This window comes from Pinus tabuliformis, chromosome J, assembly GCF_031772625.1.
Source record: "Pinus tabuliformis cultivar Carrire ecotype Pingquan chromosome J, CPIR1, whole genome shotgun sequence".
Taxonomy (NCBI): Eukaryota; Viridiplantae; Streptophyta; class Pinopsida; order Pinales; family Pinaceae; genus Pinus; species Pinus tabuliformis.
In genome coordinates this window covers 1237640308-1237658466 of record NC_142295.1, presented here as the reverse complement: position 1 = coordinate 1237658466, position 18159 = coordinate 1237640308, and positions in this window count along the sequence as shown.

The following is an 18159-nucleotide window of genomic DNA, read 5'->3' as shown; positions in this document are numbered from 1 at the left end:
TAAATGGTTGGGAAAAATGTGATGTAAAGATTCCTGATCCTACTGGCTGACTAGGATGAGGTGCCATGGTCAACATAGGAGATCGTGTAGGCATGGAAATGTTCGAGAAATTTGCAGGAGTCATAGAACAAATTCGTGGAATGCCCCAAGAAGAAGTAAGAGGTGTGGACGAAGGAGTGGGTATAGCCACACTAAGAGGTGGCAATGATGTCATGGTTACTGATACTGCTGATGTAGAAGGTAAGGACGTCTTAGACTATTCCATAGGGTAAAGTATAGACTTAGCCATGTGAATGTGAGCAGGTTTGTAATTGTCAGGATTTAACTGCAACAACTTCGATCCTAAAGGATCTATGAATGGTGGATTGGCAGGGGCGTCAGAGTCATTTGCCAAAGTCTCGATAGAAATCAAGTCACTATCCAAAGGACCAGGTATAGATTTCAAGACAATGTGTTGGGGTAAGTCTTGAGTACCAACAGGCACTCTGTGTGCAAGGGTAACAAGTCCACCTCATTCAAGAGGTAACCCATGAATAGGATGTGACTTTTGAGGAACAAATTCAGCCAGGGTGGTAACTTATGATTTGAGTATAATTAAGTTAGTAAAAACACCCTAGGCTAACAATATAGACTCGGACCAAACATCACACACTATAAATGTCCTAGAAGATAGCACACACAAACCAAAATAAAAAGAAGTTGGCGATGGAAAAGTTATACTAGCGACCTTCTTCCTATCCCTTTTATATGCGAACTCGGTGGAAGTTCCCTTATTAGCTATGGGGCACCCTCCGAGAGGACTGAGAGAGTATGACTAATATCTATCCCAGGTATAGAGAAGACAAACCCGACCTTGCACTTGTGTATGAGCCCTAAGAAGATAGGCCACTATGGTCACCACATACAATAACATGACCTGGGGGGATAGTCACAAGACAAATCCACATGCAAGGGAAAGAAACTTAACCCCAAAATGATCTAAGACCGAAACCCCCTTGAGAGTTGCATCCCAAGTGGTCCCCAAGTGATAATGACATTGTTTGTATGCATGGATATTCCACTATATCGTGCCATCTGAAACTAAGTGAAAGGGGTTGTGTCAATTCGCCTAACCGAAGTGTGACCTCCTACTTGACCCATTTGTGGGAGGGCTTCCTAGACCACACTAATGCAAATGGATTTAACTCGCTACTGCAAGTTTCTAAGTTAATTTTGTAGTCTTGGAGTAGTTATCTCACACTCCTATCTCCAAGACCCTAGCCTAAGCTAGTGTTGGTGTACTACTAGCGAAAATAAAAGATGAATCTATTGAATTTTATTATCTTGTTGATTTTAGTGGTTATTTTTTACACAATCGGGATGTGACGTGAAACTCATATGGTGGTAATGACTCTTATTTAGTCACTCTAATGCAGCTATATGCAATTTTCGATTTTCAATTCGATGAATACTAACTATAGGAGGGTAAGAGCCTTCTAGCACAATAATGCCTATTATGATGCACCTCTAAATCTTCTTGAATGAAAATTATCCCAAATTTTATAAATTAATGGCCCAAAACACACCAAGAAGGAAAACCAAAACAATCCAAAATGAAACCAAAGTAAAACACTCCCAAGCAAGAACACAAATCACTCAAGAAGAGTCACAACTAAGAAAGACAAAGCCCAATCAAAGAAACACACTGAAAGAAACCATATTGAAACCCAAAAGTGAAAAGAGGAAGGGTAATGTCGTCAAGCTAGGGTTGTAATACAATGGCCTAACCAAAGCTAATGGTCTACAAAGGTCACAACTTGACCCTAGAGGAAAAGAGGCCTAAACAAGATCAAATGAGGGCGCCATAAAAAATAACTAAAACTCACTCAAGAGAAATATTTTAGATGAAAATTGCACAACTAACCACAACACCACCAATTGCAACAAAAATAACCCAAGGGGGGAAATTTCCAAAAAGAGACAACTACAATAAATGAAATTCCAACAGTCTCTCACTAAAGTGTAGATCAAGCCTAAATAGTCATTGATAACAACTGATTAGATCTGAAAGTGAGACCTAGATATGAGAAGCAAGCCTCAACCCAAAGAATCCAAAAAAGGCTTCAAAGGCAATTTGAAGGACTAAAGGCAATAGAAAACTTTGGACATAAAAGATCAGACTAGATAAATGCAATTGATAATCAGTAATAGAAAACCATAAATCACACAATCCCATAATTAGATAAAAAAACAACAAGATAACCTAAACCCAATCAAGGGCAAGAAACTCGCCTTGATACCAAGTGATTGATCTAAAGAAGAGTGAAGAAAAAAAACATATCTCGATCAAACACAACAGATGGCTAGAGTTCCAGAATGAGCAGGAACAAAAGTGAGAAAACTCATAATAGATCAGGGCCTTTCTATGGCTTAAAATCTCAGTCCTAGAACAATACTGGGTTAGAGCAACCAGGGTGGCTCTCGGGATATCAGCAAGGGAGTGACTTCGAAGCCTGGTTACTCAGATGACTCTCTGTGAGAGCGACCAAGAGAAAAACTCAATAAATCCCTAAAATATCACACTCAGTTCGAAAAACAAGAGAAACAAACAAGCAATAACCCTCAAAATAGCCCAGAAAAGTCGAAACAAGTAGGAAAACTCAACAAAAGAATCTGGAGACAAATTTACCAAAGAGGAGGTAAAACAAACACACACCATGTATGCTCTCATTGAAAGCACTAGTTATGTTGCAACTAAATCTACAAGGAGTTGTTTCTCTATGATCTTGTGTCCAAATCAGATCACTAGATAGAGTAGAATAAAATCAATGGAATGATAAGAAAATTCCCAACACAAATGCCCAATCGTGCAACAAACAGTCAGATCTATGCTATAAAGATAGAAGACCACACCTAGAATCTTCACTTGTTGGAGAAAGGTTTTGAGTTTGATGCAGATCTTGGGCTCCACTCGAGTGATCCAACACATGTGCACCATATCTCTGTCCCTGCACATAGTCATAACTAAACGATGACTGCAAGTAATGTTCCTCAGAAGATCATTAGATAAAAGGAAATAGAAGTTATCAACAAATAACATATTGAATGCAAGTTAATGTAAGGAAGGGAACATATATTTCCATCAATTATGAAAAGAAACAATACAATTCTAGACTTATACGTCCAAGCCTCCTCTCTGCAATCTAGAAAAGTTTCCCCACTATATTCAACAGATGTGCATGAAGAGTAGTAGACCTATGGCAAATGACCTCACAAGCTATACCAACATAATCTCAAGATCTCAGTCTTAATACTAGCTCTCCAAAACAAGCTGACCCTCTCAAATGGTCCAGTATAAATAGGTAGAAGAGAGGTTGTGGGAGGATGTATCTAGATGCTCAGGACAAAGAGAATTCATATAAACTTATAAGAGATAAGTCCTGGCCATCATGAATAGATGAGGAATCGAACTCATTTCCTAGGGACTAAGACACTCTAGAAGGAATCCCTGGTCACTAGCACTGAAATGGGAGAAAACATCCATGGTTTCTCCCATATAGTGGGCCTGAGAGTGACTCTGAGTCTATAGTCACCCCATAGGCTGTTGTGTAAGTGAATTTAGGTCAAATTGGCATAAAAATAGTCCTAAGCATGGAATAAGTTAGTCAAACTCAAGTACTGAGGGTCATTGACCTATAGGGGTAAAATAAGTTGATATCATAATGTAGAAACCAAACGGGGATGGGAATACCACATTCCACCTGACCATATATCAGCATAGCCAAATATCTCTTCAGCCAATCACCCCCATGGCATATTGAAAGCATGATTATGGGACTCATAACCAACCGAAAAGAACCAAACAAGCATGGATGCTACCAGAGTTCTCCACTGACACCGTGAGGAAATTGAATGCTTCCTAGTCTCTTAGGCTTTACCATAATCCATAGTCTGATCCATCATCACTAGGCCCCACACCGAGACCCACTCTCTATGATTTACCATGCATTCCATGCGGCAACTACTAGGCCCAACAGAGTGCAATCCACCTCTTGGATGTACTGTATATCCCACCATTCACTGTCAAGGATTCCTTGGCCCACTAAGGCACGTAATCCTAGATTTGCAGCAACCTAGATTCTGGCTCAGGTGTTACTAGGCCAGTGGCTTTATTGTGATCCATACTCTAGTTTTAGGACCACTAGAAAATGTGTTTTTCATTTTGGAGATCCATCCCGCTCAGCTTCAAATCCATCTAGCAATCCAGTCAATCAAAGTATGAGAACCCATCTCATCAAGGCTATCACGGAATGGCAAGGCTATGCTATAAACAATGTCACACCTGGAACAACCCATTCCATAACAACAAAAGAACCACATGCAATACCACACATGCCAAATCTAGCAAGGAAATCACACATGCAAATCAATATGTGTAAAGAATCCTGTTATAGTTGCATGATCCTGATTTTCCTTTATTGATCTTCACTTCCCCTTGCCTTCTTTTCCTTTCTTGATCCAATGCCCAAGTGCTCCAAGAAAACTCTAAGTGTCCAAGTGTGAAAGAGAGATAGAGATAAATGAGAGATATCCAAAAATTAAACTAACAAAAGGCTACTAACTGATCCTCAGAAGGCTTTTTATTAATGAGGCCTCTATTTTCTTCATTTTCCATTATTTTCCTTCAATTTCCTCCTCACATGCAACTTGTGACCTTTCACCTCCGTTTTTCCTAATCTCAAATATTTTCATAAATAAATGTGCCAAAAATGCAATTTTTCCTTTCCAAAACCTTATCCATTTCCCTCTCCAATTTCCTTATCCATAGTAAACCAAATGAACACTCCTTATGATGCCTTCCCCAACATTGAGCTTGGAATAAGTCTCCCATCATGATGCAGGAGCATCCAACTAAAAGGCGACAGATGGAATTGACTTCTCCTACTGAAGAGAAGAAGAGATTTGTGAATTTTATTTCGTTTTTATTTTTTTTTAAATTTGGACTCACACAACCATTGTTATTTAAAATTAAAGAAACAGTAAATTAGGATTAGTTAAATATTAAGAATTTGTTTCAAGAAACTGTTAGGTAACTAGAAGACAATTTCTCAACTGTGAGGAAACCCTGGCTGGCATAAAAGCCAAACTAGATCCCCATTGTGAGGGTCTTCCATTTTTGAGGAGAAAGAGAAGACTTATAAATTGCATTGAATATTTTGTGTGTATGTGAAGCAATTTAAATACAGACTTCTTCTATAAGTAAAGCGATTCTTTTTCTGTCCATGAGTGATGAAATGGTAATTGATATGATTGTGAGACTTTGATAATTAGGCAAACTACATAACAACATTAAAGAAATTTCATGAAGTATAACGTACTGGAACAGAAACTACAGTTAAAGCAAACCCAACAAATATCATACGCTTCGAATTTAAATCGTAGGTACATTTACAAATAATATTCAAGAATTATCCTGTACAATTTGTTTCTATTTCTTTAAACAGTCTGATACATGTACTAAATCAAATAGCAAAAAACATTGATAACCTAGAAGAAAACCATCAAACCTCCAAGAGTTTAAATTTACATACAAAAGATAGTTCGACGGCGAGGGTTTGTACCCTTCCTTTCGAACACATATAGACCATGACTGAAACCCCCATGGGTTTTCCTACTTTGCATAGTTAAAATGACAGGAAAGTTATGGAAGGGTCTTACCCTATTCCAAGTTGAAAAATACCAAGGACGAGTTAGTGGAGCTAAGTTCTCCCAGTTCCAAAGACCTACACATAACAACCAATAACCAAAAAAATCTTTCAGAAACAAGGTTGGCTAGTTGAAATGAAGTAATGAAGAATAATAGAAGGAGGGAACAACCAATAACTTACCTAAAGAAGCCTGACCTTGAGTCAGAGGACGAGGAACCAGTGCCATAACAAGAGGGTTTTAACCCAGCAAAAAAAATCAACGGATTTTACGTGCTCACCAAGGATCCTGATGATTAGAAGCACGAAAACAAGATTTAGCAGTGGAAACCAGAACAAGAAATTACCTGTGCGAAGTTTGCTGAGCCATCCTTGGAAATTGTAAGAAGAAAAACATGTTGATTCATAGGACGAGGATCAAGAAAAATCCAAAATCAATAACCACAGAGAATAGAATACGATGAAGTATAAACCAAGCAACCGAAGTAATCAAATTGCAGTGTTATCAATTAAATGGATACCTCAACAAACCAACAGAGACTCTACAATAAAATATCTAGATACCACGTACACATAGTCAAAGCACTGAACTGAACAAGCTGTAGCCATAGGGTTGAAGATCCCTGCTCAGTTTTCCCCTCTCGATAATTGCGACGAAAAATGAAAATGAGCCAAGTGTAAACCCTAAACCCTTAATCAATTCAACTTAATTGTGAAGGCTAACCAGGGTTACAGAACAATGACTCAGTACAAGGGGTAGGGTAAACTTAATTGCAATAAAGATCTTTAATTAATAGCCATTACCATAACCAAAAAATACCTGTGGGGGTTAGGTCGCATACTTAACACTTTTTCCTCGAAGTTCTCAACGAAACTTTGAGGAAGAAGTGTTAAGTATGCGACTTAAAACCCACATATATTTGTTGGTTATGGTAATGGCTATTAATTGAATTCCCTTATTGCAATTAAGTTTACCCTACCCATTCTACCAGGCCTTGGTTCTATATCTGTGGTTAGCCTTCAAAACTGAGTTGAATTGATTAAGGTTTTGGGGTTTATACTTGTTCCATTTTCCTTTTTTGTCACAATTATCAAGAGGGGAAAACTGAGCAGGGATCTTCAACCCTGTGGCTGCATGCTTTTTTAGTTCGGTACTTCGACTATGTGTACGTGATATCTTGATATTTTCTTGTAGAATCTCTAATGGTTCGTTGAGGTATCAATTTGATTGATAACATTGAAATTTTATTACTTCGATTGCCTCGTTTATACTCCGTCATATTCTGTTCTCTCTGGTTATTGATTTTGTCTTTCTCTTGATCTTGGTCCTCTATATCAACAGGCTTCTCTTCTCAGTAAGGATGGAAGTAGGAAGAAGAGGTTGAGGTAGAGCCATCAAGGGAGTGGTATACGAAGGGCTACAGGAAGATATCAGAACATTGTCTGCATGTTTGGCAATAGTGGAGGCAGGATGGCGCAGAGATCTTGAAGGTGGAGATGATAGTGAGGAAGAAAACACAACAATAACAGATGGGTGAGAAGAAGAAGGACCAGATATTAAACTGTTAAAATCTGTTTTTATGGCTAGCAGCAAGCCAAAACTAGAGATTTCTAACTACGATGGAAGCTTGTCCATAGAGGCATTGTCAGACTGGATAAGTGAGTTAGATAAATACTTCGATTATGAAGAAATCAGTGAAGATAGGAAGATCAGGTTTGTTGTTGCCAAGTTGAAAGGACACGCAATACTGTTTTGGGACAATATGCAGGTAGAAAGGAGGAGATTTAATAAACCATTGATTAAAAAATGGTACAGAATGATTGCAAAGCTGAAGAGCAATTTTCTACCTAAGGATTACCAAATTTCCCTTTACGGATAGGTGCAGAACCTGAGACAAAGAATGATGACTGTAAAGGAATATACTGAAGAATTTTATAAAGTAAATTTGAGAGCTGGGTATGTTGAAGATACCCCTGAGAAAACAACGAGGTTTGTAAATGGTCTACAAATGAAGATCCTATACAAAATTATTATTCTTTCTCCTAAGACTATAGAGGAGGCATATCATAGTGCTTTGAAGGTAGAAGAGAAGATCACTAGGAAACAGAATGTAAGAAGAGAACGTGGTTCTGGCACAGGAAGAGGACAGTCCTTTGGCAGAGGTAGGACTGCCAATAGCAATGAAGAGGGTAGTAGTTCGAAGACTTTAGGACAGATTGTGAAGGAAGGTAACACTAGAGGAGGAAGGCCATACCAACGGGGAAGAGGTAATGGTAGAGGGAGATGAAATGCATATTAGTGTTACAAGTGTCACAAGTGGGGACACAGGTCTTTTGAATGTCATAAAAATGAACAAGTTGGACAGAGGGGAGAGTATGTTTCTCAACCTGATGTAGTAGAGGCACCACCACAGGAGGTGGAAAATATGCCTGAAACAGGAGAAGCCTTGGCATTGAGAAAGGTTTTGTTAAAGCCAGCTAAGGAAGTGACTGACATAACACAAAGAAAATAATTGTTCCAGACTGTGTGTAAATCACATGGAAAATGCTGCAAATTAATTATAGAGAGTGGAAATATTGATAACCTGGTAGCTACTAAAATGGTGGAAAAAGTGGGTTTGAAGATGTTGAAGCACCAAACTCCATATAAGGTGTCTTGGTTGTATAAAGGACACCAACTGCTGGTTGATGAACAATGTGAAGTGGAGTTTCATATTGGCAAGTACAAGGACAAGGTGACTTGCAATATTATGTTGATGGACGTGTGCCATATTTTGTTGGGCAGACCATGGTAATATGATAGGAAGGTCATCCATGACGGGGAAGATAATTGTTACATGTTTGTTAAGGATGGGATAAAGCATACGCTAGTTCCCATGAAGGAAGAGGATACTGTAGAAACTAGTGGAACAAAAGCATTACTGATAGGTGGAAAGGAGTTTCTGTGACAGATTGAGGATAACGAGGTAAACCATGTAGTTATGTGAAGGCCAAGAACAATATTGAGACATATTAAAATTATTTATTTTCTTGTAGAGATACAAGACATGCTACAAGAGTTTAGTGATATTGTGGTAGATGATCTACCAAACAAATTGCCACCAAAACGGAGCATTAATCACCATATTGATCTCATCCCGGGAGCTAGTTTTCCAAACAAGGCTACTTACTGGATGAGTCTGAAAGACAATGAGGAAATTAGGAAGCAGGTGTAGGAGTTCTTGGATAAAGGGCTGATTTGGGAAAATCTGAGTCCTTGTGCTATTCCGACTGTTTTAGCTCCCAAGAAAGGACGTGGGAGGCAGATGTGCATTAATTCTTGGGCAATAAACAAGATTACTATTAGGTACAAGTTCCCTTTACCTTGAATGGATGATATGATGGATTTTTTGAGTGGACTGGCATATTTTTCAAAGATAGATTTGAGAAACAACTATCACCTGATCAGGATTCGAGAAGGTGACTAGTGGAAGAAAACTTTCAAGACCAATGAAGGCTTATATGAATGGATGGTCATGCCATTTGGACAGAGAAATGCCCCTAGTACATTCATGCATTTGATGAAGGAGATGATGAAAGAATTCATTGGAAAATTTGTGATTGTATATTTGGATGATATAATTATATTCAACAAAATGAAAGAAGATCATTTTCAGCATGTCAGGTATTGTATTAGAAAAATTGCAACAAAATAGATTGCTGATAAATTTTAAAAATGTTCATTTTTCAAGAAAGAATTGATTTATTTGGGATTTGTGATTTATGAGAATGAGTTAAAGATGGATCCGGATAAGGCTGCATCCATAGTTAGCTGGCCATCTCCCAAGAGTTTGTTTGAGGTGAGAAGTTTTCATGGATTAGCGAGTTTCTATCGTAAATTTATTAAAAATTTCAGTGGAATTTTTGCACCCATGGTGGACACCATTAAAAGGGAAAATAAACCTTTTCATTGGACAGAGTTGGCTGAAAGGACTTTCCAGCTGCTGAAAAAGAAGATCATTGAAAAACCAATTCTAAGATTACCAGACTTTAACAAACATTTTCAAGTTCATTGTGATGCTAATAGGACAGCCATTGGTGCAGTACTCAGCCAAGAAGATAAGCTAGTAGCCTCAGTAAGAAGTTAAATGAAAGTAGGAAAAAGTACACATCTTATGACAAAGAATTTTATGCAGTCGTCCAAGCACTGAAGCATTGGAGACATTATTTACTAGAGCTAATGAATTTTTCTTGTTTTGAGACACTTCTGCATTACAGTACATCATGCAGCAACATAAGCTGAACCATAAACATGCGACGTGGGTGGAGTACTTGTGAATTTTTATATTTGTTCTGAAACATATCAATGATCAAGCCAACAAAATCCTATATGCATTAAGCAGGAGGAATTTGATCCTACAAGAAAGTACAATACAAGCATTAGGATTCAAGCATCGTAAGGACTTGTATGAAATGGATGCAGATTTTAAGGAAGCCTATGAAGCATGCAAAAATCCATTGTTGAGGGATAGTAGCCCATGGTTATACTATCATATGCAAGAGGGGTTGTTGTTCAAGGGGGGATAGTTGTGTATTCCAGAATGTTCTATGAGGGAGAACTTGATCCAGGAAAATCACAATGGAGGTTTACCCAAACAATTTGGCATAGACAAGACTTTGGATCAGTTGAGCCACTTTTACTATTGGCTGAAGTTGCATATAGATGTACAAAGGTTCGTGAATAGATGCAAAGTGTGTCAGCATGCAAAGGGACGCAACCAGAATGTAGGGTTATATGCGCCCTTACCCATTCCGAACAAACCATGGGACTCAGTCAGTTTAGACTTTGTCTTAGTTCTGCCGAAGACATAATGGGGATTCAATTCTATCATGGTAGTGGTGGATCATTTCACCAAGACGGCGCATTTCGTTCCATGCAGAAAAACTTGTGATGCCACACATGTGGAACACTTTTTCTTCACAGAGATAGTCATATTACATGGATTTTCAAATTCCATTATCTTGGATAGGGATGTAACATTCACAGGTCATTTCTGGAAAACCTTATCGAAACATTTAGACACCAAATTGAACTTCAACTCAGCTTATCACCCACAGATCGATGGGAAACTTAAGTTGTGAACTGAAGTCTGGGAAATATGCTAAGGAGTCTGGTTGGTGAAAGTTCTAGACAATGGGATTGTGTGCTTGTACAAGCGCAATTTTATTATAACAATTCGCCCAACAGAAGCATGAGAAGAAGCCCTTTCCAAATCCTATATGGAATGAACCCACGTGGAGTCTATGAATTATGGGATTTGGGTCAATTGGAGTGTAGGAGTGATGATGGTGAGGATTTTGCAAAGGAAATAAACGATCTACATGAACAAGTAAAATTGAAGTTACAGGATAGCAGCCAAAATTACAAGCAGAAAGTAGATTTGAAAAGGTAGGAGGTACAGTTCAAAGTAGCAAACCTGGTACTAGCACACTTGTGCAAGGAGAGGTTTCCAAAAGGTGAATACAAAAAATTAAAAATGAAAAATATTGGGCCTTGTAAAATCCTTCGGAAGTTTCCTATGAACGCTGAGTTAATTAAGAAGACAGCTCAAAGAGATAAAGACGAGACACCCAAAATGTGGAAGAATCATGGATTAAACAAATGCCTCCAGCAAAGCCTTTAGAGATCGCACAGATCCTAGACACATAGGTGGCCAGATGGACTTGAAATAAGTAATATTTATGGCACATGGTCAAATGGAATAACCATCCTATTGAGGATTGTTCTTGGATTGGCGTTGGCCAGATTCAAAGCGTCACGTACTCTATTGAAGAGCTCATGGACAAGAGCAATGAGTTTAATTTGTCCCAGAAGCCTAATACAGGAGCATACAACTAAAAGGCCACAACTGGAATTGACTTCTTCTACTGAAGAGAAGAAGAGATTTGTGAATTTTATTTCATTTTTGTTTTTATTTAAATTTGGGTTGACACAACCATTGTCATTTAAAATTAAAGAAACAGTAAATTAGGATTAGTTAAATAGTAGGAATTTTTTTCAAGAAACTGTTAGATACCTAGAAGACAGTTTCTCAACTATGAGGAAACCATGGAAAGGCATGAAAGACAAACAAAATCCCCATTGTGAGGGTCTACCAATTTTTAGGAGAAAGAGAAAAGTTACAAATTGCATTGAATATTTTGTGTGTACGTGAAATCAATTTAAATACAAACTTCTTCTATAAGTAAAGTGATTTTTTTTCTGTGCATGAATGATGAAATGGTAATTAAAATATGACTGTGAGACTTTGATAATTAGGTAAACTACAGAATCTCCAAGTAGAAAAACATTAAATAAATTTCATGAAGAATAGCATACTGGAATAGAAACTACAGTTAAAGCAAACCCAACAAAGATCATACGCTTCAAGTTTAAATCAAAGGTACATTTACAAATAATATTCAAGGAATGGCCTATACAATTTGTTTCTATTTCTTTAAACAGTCTGATACATGTACTAAATCAAATAGCAAAGAACATTGGTAACCTAGAAGAAAACCATCGAACCTCCAGGGGTTTAAATTTACATACAAAAGCTAGTTCGACAACGAGGGTTTGTACCCTGCCTTTTGAAGACATATAGACCATAACCGAAACCCCCATGGATTTTCCTACTTTTCACAGTTAAAAAAATAGGCGAGTTACATAAGTGTCCTACCTTGTTCCGAGTCTCAAAATACCGAGGACGAGGCAGTGGAGTTGAGTTCTCCCAGGCCTAAGACCTGCACATAACAACCAATAACCAAAAAAAGCTTTCAGAAACATGGTCGACTAGTTGAAATGAAGTGACAGAGAATAGCAGAAGGAGGGAAGAACCAATAACTTACTTGAAGAATCCTGACCCTGAGTCAAAGGATAAGGAACTAGTTTCATAACAAGAGGGTTTCAAACGAGCAAAAGAAATCAATGGATTTTACCTTCTTACCAAGGATCATGATTGTCAGAAGCACGAAAACAAGGTTTAGCATTGGAAAGCAGAACAAGGAATTACCTGTGCGAAGTTGGCTGAGCCAGCCTTGGAAATGGTAAGAAGAAAAACCTGTTGATACATGGGACCAAGATCAAGAAAAAGCCAAAATCAATAACCACAGAGAACACAATACGACAGAGTATAAACCAGGCAACCGAAGTAATAAAATTGCAGTGTTATCAATCAAACTGATACCTCAACGAACCAACAGAGATTCTACAAACGAATATCGAGATATTGCGTACACATAGTCAAAGGAACAAACTGAACAAACAGGAAGCCATTGGGTTAAAGATCCCTGCTTAGTTTTCCCCTCTCAATAATTGTGACGAAAAATGAAAATGAAACAAGTGTAAACCCTAAACCCTTAATCAATTCAACACAATTGTGAAGGCTAATCATGGTTACGGATTCAAAGCCCAATACAAGGGGTAGGGTAAACTTAATTGCAATAAATAATTTCAATTAATACCCATTACAATAACCAACAAATATCTATGGGAGTTAAGTCACATACTTAACACTTCTTCCTCGAAGTTCACCACCACATCAACCGTGGTTATAATTTTTAACTTTTATTACATGGAATTTTCACCAGGGTTGTTACATTAATAATAAAACCCTAAGAGATTATAAACCCAAGGGACTAATATTATAAACCCAAGGCATATAAACCATAAGATAAATATTATAAACTCTAAAATAAACATGGTTGACCATGGTTTACCATGGTTAATTTTCATATGGAGGCAATCCTTGTCACAACTCAACGTTGGACCATGGTTTATTTTCATATTAAGAAAATATTTCCCACAATGCGACATTGAACCATGGTTGACCATGGCTGACCATGATTATAAACCCAATGGATTTACATTCAACCCAAGGGATTAATATTAAAACCAAGGGATTAATATTAAAACCACGGGATTAATATTATAAACCCAAGGTATATATTTTTTTTCCCTTGAAAAAATCCCAATTTTATTCATAGGACAAAATTACATGTTGTAGATGCTAAAGAGAATATGCATATAATCTGTTCCTGTTTACACAAGATACATAAAAAAAATAAAAAATTAAAAAATTATAGCTAGCCTATTCTTTTCTGCCTTTCTTCTTTTCCTCTTTTCACCAACCTTAAAAGTTGGGAGTGGATGTTACAATGGCCAACTGAATTTCATTAGTATTTATGGGGTATTCTTTGTCAAAGTCAGATCCTTCTGATCCATGATCTTGTATACTACCACTTACCTCCATTTGGGTCTCTTATTGCTGCAGGGGGTTGTAGGGCCTAGAGTTGTAGGGATTGTTGGGGTTTTTCCCTTCCTTTTGTGTGTTGTTCTCGCCCTTTTGTGCATTTGACTCTGCTTTATTTCCTGTTGCTTCTACTCTTTCTGCATCTTCTTCTAGGGGGTATTGTACTGCCAACCTTTTGGCTTTTTATGTTGCTTCCTATTCCATTTGGGGTCTTTTTTTTCCTGTGGACAAGCACTATGGAGTTGGCATGTTTGTAAATGTCCACAACATCGAAAAGCTATGTTTTTGTAGTCTAATGGTTGAGTCCACTGTGTATTATTGAAGTTCAATGTAATATTGTCTAGTAGTCCCTGGCTGAGATCTACTTCAACACATATTTTGGCAAAAGTAAATATTCCCCTCCTAAGTTTGTCCCCGTCAATCTTTAGGAACTTACCCAGGGAGTTCCCGATGGAAATCTAAACATTATGATTCCATAAGTGTAATGAAGGGTTGTGCAACCTGACCCAAACTAGCATTTTTTATACCACCATAGTGTTGGCATCGAACTCTGGGAACCAAGGGGTCATGAAGAGTCTAGTATTTCTCTAGAACCATGGTCCCTTGTTGAGGGTATGTTCCCATTCTTGTGTTGTGTGGAATCTCACTATGAAGAAACCCTTTGGGCATATGTATAGTTCACAGTTTGGTGACCATGCAAAAAAAATCCATTGGTGTAACACATCATATTTTTGCCAAAATGCATTGAATCTACATATAACTGATTTTTTATAGGGATCTAAATATAAATCATTTATCTCAGGCATTGAGACTGTGAGAACTGGCTTCTCAGCTTTTTGTACCATAATGTAGGGCCCCGGTAGATCTGGAAATGTCGTTGGTTTGGTTTGTGCTCTTTTCTTTCCTTTGACTGCATCTTTAAAAGAGCTCGTGCTCTTTGAGCTGGTTCCAGAGCATCCGCCCCACAGACGCAGATTTACTGTGATAGTTGAATATTTGACAATGTCGTAATCCTGAAGAGTGTGATTATCCTACAGGTTTTGTCCTGAATAAATCAGATTTTGACTGCTTGCTGGTATACCGAGGTGCATCTGTATTTCATGCCTTAATTCTTGGATCCTCATCCCCTTCTAGATCTTCAAGCAGATATGTCTTTCCTCCAACATTTTGATGAATATTTGTATCGAGTCCACCTCATTAGTGTGTGAATCTGTCTGAGAAAGAGCTTGATGTATTGCTAATGTGTCTAGATCTATTATATCTAGGCATATTAGTGCTTTGTCAGGTTTTTACTTTGCCAGTTCTAGGCCCTGTAAACATTGCAAAGGCTCATATGTCAGATTTGTCCATTTGCTGTGTCCATGTTCCTCCAAGGGGTCTATTTCTCTATGTGTAGTTAGAATCGGGGATCGATTTTGTACATCCAATTTTCCTGGTAGTGTACCCCTTGTATGCCCTTCTCTGCCTTTAGGGATTGGAGCCTAGCTCTGTGTCATGCACTGATTTATTTTTCTCATGGGATAGAACCTAATAGTTTGATAATCGGTCTTCTTCTTGAACAAATCTATTGGATCGCTCTGGCAATAGGTTGATGAAGGAGGCTCGTATGAGATGACGATCGGCACGAGTCTGACTCCAGCTGGTTTATGCACACCATATGTTGTTAGCCACAACAGATCTAGGGTAATGACTATCAGACCCTTGATTGTTGCTTAGTGGCATCCTGGTTTTGGATGGGCAGTCGTTTTGTCTTTCTATTGTGAGTCAAAAGAAGGGTATTTGCCATATTCTCCATAGTATAGTGCTTTGTGATGCATGGAAGGGGTAGATCAGAAGAAAGACAAACCCAATGGATGCCCCAGGCTCTACCTTGCACTACCCAAAACTTCCAGAAGGGTTCTCTTTTTCATTTTGTCTTTGGATCCGTGGGTCGATAGAAGACATAGTCAAAATGTTTGTAGTCTTTTGGATCTGGCCTAGATATGAGTTGATCTACCAACTCGGTGCCCATTCCTGGAATCCCTTGACCCTTTCTGCCATATACACCTTGTTTTAGGATAGGGGAGATCATTCGTAGCCAGAGTAGGATTCGATTTGTAGCCTAAGGGTCATTTTCTAGTTCGTGGAAGAGACAAATGATTGGCAGTTTGGCAATGTCAATGTGCACAGCTTCAAATCATCTGCAGTAGCAGTGCGTTCCCCTCCTTTATTTTCCATTAACTGCTAGATTTCGGATCTGGAGAGCAGTGTCTACATCGCATACACTCTCATAAACCCTCACCTTCAAAAGAATCCTAGGGTTTAAGGCCATCAAGTCTTGCAAAGAAGCCTGTGAGCCACAATTGAGGCATTGGCCCAAGCTGGACTGTAGCGCTTGATGGACTTCCTAGTTCACGCCTCCCATAAAGAGGAAGAACATTGTTCTCTGTTAGGGTTTTGCGTCAAATCTCCTCCTCCAAGATAAGTTCTCAAGATGCTTGTCCCCAAGGTATATATTATAAACCAAGGGATTAATATTATAAACCCAAGTTATATAAAACCAAGGCATTAATATTAAAACCAATTGATTGACTATGGTTGACCATGGTTAATTTTCATATTGAGACAATATTTGTCACAATGTGACAATGGACCATGGTTGATGATGGATGACAATGGTTTTCCATTGTTGACCATGGTCTAGTATGGTTTACAATCATCGATTTTCATATTGAGCCAATACTTGTCACAATGCGGCATTGGACAATGGTTGACCATGATTATAAACCCAAGGATTTATATTACAAAACATATGAATAATAATATACCCTAAGAATATGAACCCCTAGATTAATAAACCCAAGGGATTGATATTATAAACACACAGGAATAATAAACCCCAAGGGTTAATACTAAAATCCCAAGGGATTATAAACCTAAGGGAATAATAAACCCAATGGGTTAATACTAAAAACCCAAGGGATTTTCATATTGAGATAATCTTTGTCACATTATGACATTGTACCATGGTTGATCATGATTATAAGCCAAACGGATTAATATCAAACCAAAGGATTAATATTATAAAACATATGAATAATATTAGCCTTAGGTATACGAACCCTTAAATTGATAAACCCAACATGTTAATACTAAAACCCGAAGTGTTTATAAACCCAAGAGATTAATATTAAACCCAATCGATTAATATTATAAACCAAAGGTATATATATCCTAAACTAAATATTATAGACCCTATAATAAATATGGTTGACCATGGTTTACCATGGTTTATTTTCATTTTGACACAAACTTTGTCAATGCGACGTTTGACCATGGATGACCATAGTTGACCATGACTTATTTTCATATTGGGACAATCTTTGTGATAATGTGACACTTGCCCATGGTTTACCATAATTAACCATGTTTAATGACGATTGACAATGGTTGACCATGGTGTACCATGATTATAAATCCAAGGGATTATTATTATAAACTGTATGAACGATATTATACCCTAGGAATGTGAACCCTTAGATTAGTCTAACCAAGGGATTCATATTATAAATCTTATAAATGTCACATTCAACCACAATGTAATGTTGGACCATGGATTATTTTTATATTGAGAAAATATTTGTCACAATTGACGTTGGACCATGGTGTATCATGGATGACCATGAATATAAACCCAAGGGATTTATATTTAACCTAAGGGATTATTATCATAAACTCTATGAATAATATTATAACTTACAGATATGAACACTTAGATTAATATACCCAAGGGATTGATATTATAAACCCAATGGATGAATACTAAAAACCCAAGGGAATTTAAACCTAAGGGATTAATATTATAAACCCAAGGAATATAAACCTTAATATGAATATTATAAACCCTATAATAAACATGATTAACCATGGTTTATTTTCATCTTGAGACAAACTTTGTCACAATGCGATGTTGGACCATGTTTGACCATGGTTAATTTTCAAATTCAGACAATCTTTGTCACATTGAGAGATTGGACCATGGTTGAACATGGTTGACCACAACTAACAATGGTTTACCATTATTGACCATGGTTGCTTATGGTTTACAATAGTTGATTTACGTATTGAAATAATATTTGTCACAATGTGATGTTGGACCATGGTTTACCATGATTATAAACCCAAGGGATTTATATTATGAACCCTACGAATAATATTATACCCTA